The 12,803-nt window shown below is 32.6% G+C and overlaps 1 pseudogene; it reads right to left on the minus strand.

The window, feature by feature from the left end:
* Positions 1–6,555: 6,555 nt before the first annotated feature.
* LOC113859502 lies at positions 6,556–12,258 on the minus strand (annotated as a pseudogene).
* Positions 12,259–12,803: the final 545 nt, after the last annotated feature.

Raw genomic sequence — 12,803 nt, forward strand, 5'->3', positions numbered from 1 at the left:
ATTTTAAGAAAAAATATGTATGGTTTTGATTATTTTTAAACTTGAAATAAAATAGTTATGATTTTTTTACTGGACTGATACAGGAAAGTAAACCTCCATGATCAACAGAAAGGAATTGTGCTTTGTTTAAAGGAAAAGAATGCCATGGATTTTGGGATTTTTGGTGTTTTATTGAATAATATATGATTTTTCCAATATTTCAGGTAAAGGGAGTTGATTCCAAACCTTAACTTCTATTTATGTATTTTGATTTAAAAACCCTATTTGTCTCTTATTTTGAATTATAGAACTCTAATATTTTCTTAAAATCTTAGCATTAAGAATGGAATTTTGAGCATGAAAAACCTATGGTTAATTTTGGAACTATCTAAATAAAATCTCATAGTAAAAGCTCTAAATAAAATCATTTTAAGGAGTTCCATGATTTTTCTATCAATCATTATGTATGTACGCTTAATATTATAAATTATTATTTTAAATAATATGCATACTGTGAATGAGGCTAAACTTTAGGATAAATGATTCTTATAAAGACTGAGAGAGTATGATCTCCAGCAATGCACTTTAAATTGTACGATTATGATGAGTTCAAAGGTGTTCAACCTTTGGAATATTGTACTGATTTGTATGATATGAAATTGATTGCATATGATAGAAAGGCTATTGATGTGTATGATTATATGCTCTCTTTTATTTTGAAAACATGAGTTGAGATTATGGTTGTTTGTTTAAAGTAATGAATGAAATGAAACTTGTTTTATTGAAAATATTTTGTGATTAGAGTTGAGTCTAGGGGGTGTTCAACCTCTGGCAAATTGATTGACAATTTAATTGTATTTAAATGACATAGTATGGTAAAGTTGTATTATGATGAGAAAGAAAAAGAATGAAAATAGTACTATTATGAAATGTGATGAAAGGAATGGAGATGAATATTTGAGCACTACTGAGCAAATATGTGTCATGAAAACTGAATAAATAGTGTATAAATAGTTATAGATACACTGGGAGTATAGAATATGGAGACGATTTGGGAAATCTGAGGGAAATATAGGGTGTTGAATGACATTCACATATAGGTGCACCATCTAATTAGTGCGAATGCATCACATGGCCTCACATTTATTTTCTAACTAGACTTCTGACTATACTTTGCTAAGGGGACTTCTATTGTATACGTTGTATCCGTGTGTAAGGGAAAACTGACGACTATCTATACTTATGGAAGATCTCAAGGAATCCTAGGGGCAATGATTGTGAATTGTGAGATATGTGATTATAATAGGTGAGTCATAACGGATTGATTAATGTAATTATAATACATCCATTATAATATATTGACAAGTGTAATTATAATGCATGTATCGTAATGCATTGATTAATATGGTTATAACCCATGCTTATCTATGAAATAAATTAAATGGCATGAATTCAAGGATGGAATGAATGAATTTGATTACGTGTGAAATGTTACGTCTTGATAGAAGAATATATGAAATGGCATAATCTTAGTATGTGTTGAAATATTAACAATGTGATTTTTATAATGTTTGATGTGTTGTAGATTTATTAATATAATACATGAGTTAGCATTATTTTGGTATATATATATGTATATATATTTTGTATTAAATAATGTTTTATGTATTACTTGATTTATTTATAAAATAGTGGGGCGAAGGATACTCATACTTACTAATTATTTTCAAGAAGTGAAACTGAAGGAAGGTTGATCCGTTCTAAGATCATATCCTCAGTGAAGTAGTAGGAAAGACTACTCTATTAGGATTTAAAAATTTATTCTGAAGATTGTAATATTTTATAAAGTTTATATTTGAAATTGATAAGAACATTTAAATGTTTTAATGTGAATTCTAGACTTTATAATACTTAGTTAAATTTTGTTGTAACTAGTAATTTGAAGTGTTTATAATATTCGTAGTTAATTATTTTAGTTCTAGTCTACATTAATTCACTTTGTAAGATACAATGTTATTTATGTCTTAAGCTTATATGTGTATAATATGAATCAAATAATTTACTACGATGAGAATCTTAGTATTTACTTTATTGATAAATTGAAATTTTTGAAACTATTTCCTTTTAAAAGCTTTGAATACCGTAGAGTTTTCATAAATTGAATAATAACAATATAAGTTTTACTTTTCTTCAATTCTTTAAGCTAAAAGTATACAAGAAATTCACTTATTTTCCATTTCTTGTTATAAATCAATATCCATATTGATGAAGGAAATAAATATGTTATAACCATAAAACGAAAAATGGCCACTTATGTTCTGTCTCTAATAAAGGGAGAAGATGTACCTATGATATTAGCTGAACTGCAAATACAAAAATCTCAATCTCAACTCAAAATTAATATAATGTTGGATAATTAATTAATTTTTTCATGGAAAATTCACAAACAAAAGACATTAAAATTATTGATTGGTTAGTTGATTGATTGTTTGATTATTTGGAAGAGTTTTTATTCATTTAAGCATAAGTATTACCTTGTCATATGGTTCATAAATGTTTGTACTCACAATTTCTTTGTTTTGTATCTTTAACAATGTTATGGATGCAAAACGACTCTCTTCCAGGTGGATCAGAGGAGTAGGGGATGAACTGATTAGACAATGACTTATAACTGTTGCAACTAGTTTATCTATTATGTGAATTATGTGTTTAAGGGCTACTACATAAATCTTTTGCTTATGTTATGATGTATTAAATATGTTAAGAGAAAATAGAACGATCTGTAACCTATTTAGCACTATGATAGTATAATATTACTGCTATTGTATAAAAGAGTTAGATGTGATTAACTCTAATATACGTTACAAAAGAAAATTAAAATTTACTTAAGACGAATATGAAAATAAAAATAGAACTATTTGGAATAGGGACGTCTCATTTAGTGATATTAGAGCAATTTAGTTGAATCTGGACTATGAGTCTAAGATAGGAAGGCCTATGAAGTGGTCTACACTCTAAATCTTGTGAGTTTGCTTGATTTTCATGTTGGGAATAGGCAGTTGGTAGTGTGGCCACCTAATTGATTTGTTCCTATATGAAGAGAAAAACAACTTGCAGATGGTGAGGTTAGTACTTGGTACACCTAGTGAAGAAAGTAACATTCACCCTATGATCTAATGTGGTATAAGACGCCTTGGTAGACCTAGTGAAGGAAGTAACATTCACCCTATGATCTAATGTGGTATAAGATGCCTTATGTCTTACCTAAATGTTAAGTTAGTCCTTGGTTATACCAAGGATAGTTAGAATACTTAGGAATACGGAAAAGTTCTTAATAGGTATTGCTTATTGGAAATTTTGCTATAATTTGTTGCTAACCCATATTAAGATATGAGTTATCAAAAAATAGTTGAGAATTCAAGGGAGATGACTCGAGAGCAGGAGAATAAAAGAGGGGATGGAGAGGATTATTCTTGATTGAAAACTTGGAAAGTGAGATAATGCTCTTTGCATTCTTGGTTTTACTTAAATTGCATAAGACAAATTTTTAATGCAATTTGCACAAGATAGTAGAGGAGCATACCTACATCATCTAACAACCTTTTCAACATACACTTGAGTAAGGTTCATATACTCAACTAAGTGGAAAATTTTACTGTTAGTTGCCTTAGGTCCTTAGTTTTCGTGGTTCTCAACCTAGACAAAACTTTAAATATTTTTCTTGACTTTTGTGGAGGATATAATCAATAGGTTGCAACTGATCTTACATCCAGTTTTCTCCACCAACGTTTAGCTTCACCAACTAATATGTATATATATATATATATATATATATATATATATATATATATATGGTATATGTGACTTTGTCTGCATCGGGACACACTATTGCTACAAATATCTTCTTAATCTCTTCAATTCAGAGTTTTGCACCATTAGAGTCGAATTCACCTTTGAATTGTGTCAGGTTTTTCCTCTTAAAGCCATTTAATCCTTGATAAGTAGTTGGTCCACGTTTCCTTTCTATCACATTCGTCATATGTTCCAAGAGATGATTTAGGGTTTGAGAGCTTGGCTTCCATGTACAACCATGATTTCATATGTTCATAAAAGGAACAAATCTCCGTCAAGTATCTATAAATTCTACCTAATATGATGGAATTTAATAAATAAGTGTCATAAACTAAGTTAATCAACTTAAACCAATTGCCATAACATTGAGTCACTAGGACATATATGAAGTCAGACAAAAAAAATATAAATTAATTTTCTAGAATGACAAATTATATTGATAATCACCATAATATTTTTAAAATTAATTCACATATATTTCAGAATGCTATCAACATCTACAAATGTTCTTCTGCTTAATAATTTGTCGATCATTTTACCTAATGTATCTTAATTAGAAGTTAGTAAACAAACAACAACAAAAAATGAAAGGCTACAATGTTTAAAATTGTGTAAAGTTAGCTTCAAAAAGCTTTGAAGAGTTAAATTATACTTAGACTCTGAGACTATTATTAGTGGTACTATAACAAGTCTCTAATGAACTTCAACATAGCTTTAATGAATTGATTTGATACAATTTCTCAAAACTAATATAAAGTTAATTTTTAAATATTGATTTGGATCGACATTGATCTTAGTTTAAATCTATTTTAAATTTAGTCTTTTCTCTAACAAAAATAAGTTTAAAATTCAATTGTTTTAATAAAAATCAATTTTAAATTGGTTATTTTAAACCAAAACTCAATTTAAATGTACTTTTTTTTTTAACTAAATCAATATAAAAATTAGCTAATAATTATGCTTTTATTTTTTTAATGTGAAAATTGTAGAGAAAGATTAAGCTTGTAGCATATTAAATTCAAGTATTTTAAATCAAATTTAGTTTTAAATATAATTTTTTAGCTAAATTTTAATTTAAATTTAGTTAATAATTATGATTGTATTTCTTAATTGTGGAAACGTTAGAGCAAAATATTTTAAATTAAAAGTGCAACATATTAATCTTTGTGCTCTTTCAAAAAAAAAAATGTGCCATTGATTGTTGATGCCAGCTTCATTTACAATGCATTTTATTAGAGTGCTTCTATCTTTATTATGTATTTTCTATTTTTTTTGTCAAATATTATTTTCATATTTAGTAGCATTGTTCTTATAAAAATTAAATTTACTAATTATTGTTTTCAAAAATTAATTAAAAATTTAAATACAAATATTTAAGATATTTTACATGTAAATAACTTGAATTGTATCTAGGTGTATCAAAACGGGCCAGTCTGTCCCGACTCGCCAAAAGCTCGCCTAAAAGCAAGCTGGCTTGAGCCCATCCCATTTTTAAAATGGGCTAACTTTTCTAGCCTGACTCGTTTAAGAGTTCACTGGCAGGCTCATGGGTCAGTCCAGGAAAAATAAAAAAATAAAAAAAATAAATTGACCGTTGAATTAATGAACTAGCCCATTAAAAATTAACAAAAAATAAAAATTTTACAATAAATAATAAAAAATATTTTAAAATTAATATTTTTTATCAATAAAAAATAATATTTAATTATTTTTAATATTATTAAATAAATTTTGGGCCCGACAGACTAACTTGCCCCAGCCTGCCATTGACCTGTATTTTACAGGCTAAAACAGGGTAGGCTAGGTAGGCTGGTGGATCTACATCATTCACCTTGACCTGCCATTTCTGGCGGGTTAGGCAAGCCAGCCCGTCAAGCCAGCCCATTTTGCCACCCTTAATTGTATCTATATTTGCCTATAAGTTGTAACGCCCTGAATTTTATAATAATATATATTAATTGATTTAATTATATAAATGTGTGAATTGATGTTTGAATGTGTGATGAGTTGGATGTGAATGTGATTGTGAATATATCCGTATAGTGTGGTTGAAATGTGGTATGGACTTGTGATTGAGTTGGAATTGTTTGAAATATAGGATAAATGTGTGTTGTAGGGGCATTCTCGCTGTAACGAGTGGATTCTTACTGTAGCGAGAAGGCCCTGGGCATAGAGCATGAATTTATGACATTCTCGCTGTAGTGAGAAGGTCTTGGGAGAAGGGCGTAATTCTATTGCATTCTTGTTGTAGCGAGAAGGTAACAGAGAGGGGTGTAATTTTGGGTTGCAGCCTTCGCTACAACAAGATTTTGTAGAAACTAGAGTGTAGTTTCCTATGAGATTTTTGCTGTAGCGAGAGGAGGTGTCGCTACTAGAAGGGTATTTGAGGGGTTTAGATTTTGGTAAGCTCATTTCTCATCCTCTCGTCAAACTCTCTTCGATTCTCTCGACTCCTAACCCTATTTCACCATTTATATTAATCCTCTACTCAATAGCTGTCTTTGGAATCCTTATTTGTTCAAATTCGAATTCTGGAGGGAAAGTTATGCTTGTAATTGCTGCTCAGTATAAATCTGCGAAGATCTTTAGTGGCATTTTTTGCAATTAAGATCTATCCCTTTTGATTTCTTATATAAAGAGAAATTGTAGCCATGGATGTTAGCTTCAAAAAGAAACTAGAATGGGCTTAAACAGACATCTGTGGACTGAGATATGGTCCAACTACTACACCAAGGTCAGAAATCGCGAATAAAGCGCTCTGGCTTCTTCCAGGCCCAGTTTCAGCTTCTTATCGTCAGAATTGGGTTCTGACCTCTCATAAGAATTGTGTGCCTTTCTCTCAGCTTTCCTACAAATCAAGAATCACAATGAAATGAGTTCTACAACTCAAGATATGGTCAAGAAACCAAAATAATATAAGAATTTGTCAAATACTGGAAAAATTAAATAGAGCCCAAATAAAATTCAAACATCATAAAATAATCCAATTCAAACCAATTAGGCACAAAAGAGGATTAATGAGCTAGGAATGAGAGGAAATAAGGTTATAAAAATCCAATTGATCACTGTGTAAATGAATGTGGGCCTTTGTGCCATGTAATGTGAATAAATGTGGGCAAAGTATGTCGTGTATGATATGCTATTGATGACAACCACAAACCGTGTCGCCGAATTAAACGATCTTGAATTGGATTTCACACAATAAAAACGAAATTATTACGGCACAAATAAGAATTGAAATAAGAAGAAAATTAATAAAAAGTAAAAATAGAATAGAGATGGAAAATGGCGCCACAGTCGCAAGATTGATAAGCCAAGGAACGATCGCCACAAGAGTTTTTGATCTTGATAAGATCAAAGAAAATTGGCTCACTCAAGAACCTAGAGCCACACGCTCTCACAAGAGTGTTCAATCTCAAATTATATTCGAAAAACTAATTAAAAGTGTGTTTATAAGAGCTTATATATGCCTAATGCTTGTAAACTAATACTAACGCAAACCCTAATGGGCTTCTTGTACCAACAAGCCTAAATTCAAATAGACTAAATAAAATAACAAGATTTTATCCTAAATAAAAACTCAAAATAAGTAATGACTAATATTAAAATAAATAAACTAAACATAATAATTAAATCCTAATAAAACTCGTTAGAGTTCAAATCCTCTAAGCATATGTAATTGATTATCTTGGGCTTTTCTAACTCTAAATTGAGCTCTCTTTCAAATAAGACAGCAACAATCTTTTCTAAGTCTTCATTTATTCTTTTTGCCCTTGCCCTTGTCATTGGTCCTTGAAACTCTTCTAATGCCTTCAAGTCTTTGTCTTCAATGGGCCTTCCTTGATTCTCATCAATCCTTCCTTCTTCAAGAGAATTTGCCCTCAAATTTGACTCTTTATTATCTACATCAAAGAGAGATAAATCAGATACATTAAAAGTAGCACTAACACCATATTCACCTGGTAAGTCCACTTTGTATGCATTATCTCAAATCCTCTCTAAGACTTGGAATGGTCCATCTCCTCTTGGCTGAAGCTTTGACTTTCTTTGTATAGGAAACTTCTCTTTACGCATGTGTACCCAAACCCAATCTCCAGGTTCAAATACCACTCTCTTCCTTCCCTTGTTGGCATATTTTGCTTGTTGTTCAACTTTCTTTTCAATTTGAGCCTTCACCTTTTCATGCAACTTTTTAACAAATTCAGCCTTGGCATTGCCATCCTTATGTACTAAAGACGCAACATTAGGAAGTGGCAACAAATCAAGCGGGGTGAGAGGATTAAATCCATAAACAACCTTAAAGGGTGAATGTAGGGTAGTTGAATGAAATGTCCTATTATATGCAAATTCAATATGAGACAAGCATTCATCCCATGATTTGAGATTTTTTTTTTACCATAGTTCTGAGAAGAGTAGTTAAGGTACGATTTACCACCTCTGTTTGTCCATCTGTTTGTGAGTGACATGTGGTAGAGAATAGAAGTTTAGTTCCAAGTTTTTGCCACAAGGTCCTCCAGAAGTGACTTAGAAACTTCGAATCTCTATCTGAAACAATGCTCCTTGGCAAACCATGCAACCTTACAACCTCTTTGAAGTATAGGTCCGCAATATGTGTAGCATCATCTACTTTCCTACTTGGAATAAAATGAGCCATCTTTGAAAATCGGTCCACAACCACAAATATGGAGTCCTTGCCAGTCTTTGTCCTTGGCAAACCTACAATGAAGTCCATAGAAACATCAATCCAAGGGTAATCTGGAACAGGTAATAGAGTATAAAGGCCATGATGATTTACCTTGGATTTAGCCCTCTTGCACACAACACACCTTTCACAAAATTTATAAACATAATGTTTCATTTTAGGCCAAAAGAAGTGTTCTTGCAATATCATTAATGTTTTAGGTACACCAAAGTGTCCCATCAAACCACCCTCATGGGCTTCTCTCACAAGCAAGTCACGAATTGAGCATTTAGGCACACACAATTTATTCCCCTTAAACAAATACCCATCATGCTTGTAAAACCCATCATGAGCTCCTTTTTCACAAGATGCATATAATTCAGCAAAGTCAGCATCATGCACATATAGTTCCTTTACATGTTCAAATCCAAGCAATTTTGTATCAAGCATAGAAAGCAACACATAACGCCTAGATAATGCATCAGCCACTACATTCATTTTACCTTGCTTATGCTTAATAACATAAGGGAATTGTTCTAGGAACTCTACCCACTTAGCATGCCTTTTATTTAATTTTCCTTGACCCTTAAGATATTTCAATGATTCATGGTCACTATGGATCACAAATTCTTTAGATAAAAGATAATGTTGCCATGTTTGGAGTGCCCTAATCAAAGCATAGAGTTCTTTATCATAAGTAGGATACTTCAAGCATGCTCTATTAAGCTTTTCACTAAAGTAAGCAATGGGATGTCCCTCTTGCGTCAAAACAGCCCCTATCCCAACATTAGATGCATCACACTCCAATTCAAAAGATTTAGCAAAATTAGGGAGTGCAAGTATCGGTGCATGCATAAGCTTATTCTTCAAAGTATTAAAGGCTTCTTGTTGCTCCCTTTCCCATTTAAAACCCACATTTTTCTTAACAACTTCATTTAAGGGTGCGGCAATGGTACTAAAATCTCTCACAAAGCGCCTATAAAAGCTTGCTAACCCATGAAAGCTCCTCACTTCACTCACAGTCCTAGGGGTTGGCCAATCTTTAATGGCTTTAACCTTTTCCTCATCCATATGCACACCTTTAGAATTAACAACAAAGCCAAGAAAAATTACATGATCTTTACAAAATGTGCAGTTTTCAATGTTTGCATACAATTGTTCATGTCTTAAAACCTCCAACACACACCTCAAATGCAACATATGCTCATCAAAAGATTTGTTGTAAATTAAGATATCATCAAAGTAAACAACAACAAATTTTCCTAAGAAATTCCTAAGCACATGATTCATTAAGCGCATAAAGGTGCTAGGTGCGTTAGTCAACCCAAATGGCATAACCAACCATTCATACAAGCCATATTTAGTCTTAAAAGCTGTTTTCCATTCATCCCCTTCCCTTATTCTTATTTGGTGATATCCACTCTTAAGATCAATCTTAGAAAAATAACAAGCACCAAACAATTCATCAAGTAAATCATCCAAATGGGGTATGAAGTGTCTATACTTTACAGTAATATTATTGATGGCACGACAATCAGTACACATCCTCCAGCTTCCATCTTTCTTGGGTACCAAGATGACTGGTACAGCACAAGGGCTTAGGCTTTCCTTCACCCATCCTTTCTCTAACAATCCTTCTACTTGTTTTTGAATCTCTTGAGTTTCTTGAGGATTGCTCCTGTATGCAGGTCGATTGGGCAAGGTTGCCCCTGGAGTCAAGTCAATTTGATGTTCTATCCCTCTAATTGGAGGTAGGCCGTGAGGCACTTCTTTAGGGAAGACATCTTCAAATTCTTGCAAAAGAGAAGAAACACCACTAGGCAAAGTATTATTAGCAAAAGAATTAATATAATCACTATGAGGACTTTCTTTACAAAAAAGTAGATGCATAGGCCGAGAGGCCAATAACGCTTTTCTCACTTCCTTTTTTTTTACAAATAAATTTTCTCTCATTTCATGTTGATTTTTTTCTTCACTTTTCTTTTCACTCTCATATTTTTCATTTAGAAGTGTCCTCACTTTTTCTCCTTTCTTTTAAGGTTCCCCTCAAACTCACTCTTTTTCTTTTCATCTTTTCTCTCTTGCTCTCTTCTCAACCTCATGACTATTTGATCATCACACACTTGACTAGGAGTCATGGGCACTAAAGTGATTGTGCTCCCTTTATGTATAAATGTGAACTTGTTGGAATGACCATCATGAATAGCTTTCTTGTCAAACTGCCAAGGTCTCCCTAAGAGTATATGACTTGCTTCCATAGGCACTACATCACACAAGACTTCATCTTTATACTTGCCAATAGAAAAAGTAATTAAAACTTGCCTATTAACAACCAACTCCCCTTCATCACTCAACCATTGTAGCTTATAAGGCTTGGGGTGAGGAGTAGTAGTAAGATTCAATTTCTCAATAAGTCGAATACTAGCCACATTGGTACAACTACCACCATCAACAATAAGAGAACAAACCTTTCCAAGTATCAAACATCTTGAATGAAAAATATTTTCTCTTTGTGTAGTATCATCCTCCTTAGCTAAACTACTCAAGAGACGCCTTACCATAAGCAAATCTCCTTCGTGGCATAAAGCTTCAAACTCACTATCCTCTTCACTTGAAGCGTGTGATAATTGAGATGAACTATCACTTGAGATCTCACCATTCTCTCTCAAAATCATGGTTTTCTTGTTCGAACATTGGGATGCAATATGACCCTTTCCAAGGCACTTGAAGAATTTAATTTCCCTATGTCGAGAAGTAGAAGAAACAGAAGCATTAGTAGGATTAAAAGAAGTTTTAGGTGAAGGTTTACCACTTTGGACAGTCATGTCCTTAGTTAATGTTCCCTCCTTCTTCACTCCTTCCTTCCATCCTTTTGAGTTATAGGAGGAGATACTCTTCCTTAAAGTACCCTTTCTCTTTAGTTGTGCTTCTACTTTAATAGTTTGGTGAACCAAATCTTCAAGTTCCACATAGGGATGAAGTTCCACTATGTCACGGATGTCATGGTTCAACCCATTTAAGAAACGACCCATTGTTGCTTCTCTTTCTTCAAATACATTAGCTCGTATCATGGCAACTTCCATTTCTTTATAATAGTCATCAACACTTTTGTCACCTTGCCTCAAACCTTGAAGCTTTGTATGAAGCTCTCTATTGTAGTATGTAGGAACAAATCTCCTACGCATTAGGTTCTTCATTTCAATCCATGTATCTATAGGCTCCTCATCATATCTCCTTCGGTCCCTTTGAATTTGATCCCACCACACCAACGCGTAGTCGTAAAACTCTAGGGAGGCCACCTTTACTTTCTTTTCTTCACTATAATCATGGCATGAGAATACTTGCTCTATCTTCAATTCCCACTCTAAGTATGCTTCAACATCATTCCTTCCATGAAAACTAGGAATTTTTATTTTAACTCCACCAATTCTCTCATTTTCTCTTATTCTTACATCTTCTCTTCTTCTTCTTTGATTCCTCCTCTCTCTATTATCTCTCCACCTATCATACCTCCTTTCTTCATCATCTCTCCTATTTCTTCTTCTTTCTCTTGAAGAATTACTAGAGTCTCCATAGGCATGTGGAGAACGATCACGTGACCGCCTTCTTGCATTATTTGCCAACGCCTCTTGAACATTCCTTATTGCTTCATTTTGCCTCTCAAACATGTTTTCAAATCTTTGAGCAAGTCTTTCAATTTGCGAGGCAGGAGTGCTCTCTCTACTTGATCCTCCTTCTTGAGACATTCTACAAAACAATAAAAGTTAATGCAAAAAGAAAAGGTTCTCTCCACTCGCTAAGTGTTTTCACTCAGTAGATATTCACTCGTGTTTCACTCTAAATTGGCTTTTGTGTAAGGATTTCTCTCTTGCCTTTTTCCCCTCAAATGCTCTCAAGAGTTCTTAAGGAAGTCAACCTCCAATCCACATAATTAACCAAAACCAAGAGACAATCAATCAATGAGACTCAAGTGAAGCCAACAAAAGAAAACTCTAAGACAAAACTAAGGAAGCCAACAAGACAATAGAAAAAAAAAAGACTAAATAAGAAATAAGCACACTCAAAAATAGATTGCAAATAAGACAAAATTTGATAATTTAAAGAAGATTATATAACGTTAAACAACTACTATTTTTTTTTTTTGGTATGGAATCAAGCAAAATAAGTGAAAGATTGGAAGAAATATATCAAAAACACACTTTTGTATGTTGCAATTTTTTTTTTGTAGTATATTTTTTTTTCTCTTTTTTTTTCCGATGAGCAACGTGCGATGAACAATACTTTTCAATCC

This window comes from Abrus precatorius, unplaced genomic scaffold (genome assembly GCF_003935025.1).
Source record: "Abrus precatorius isolate BTA unplaced genomic scaffold, Abrus_2018 Scaffold2, whole genome shotgun sequence".
Classification (NCBI taxonomy): Eukaryota; Viridiplantae; Streptophyta; class Magnoliopsida; order Fabales; family Fabaceae; genus Abrus; species Abrus precatorius.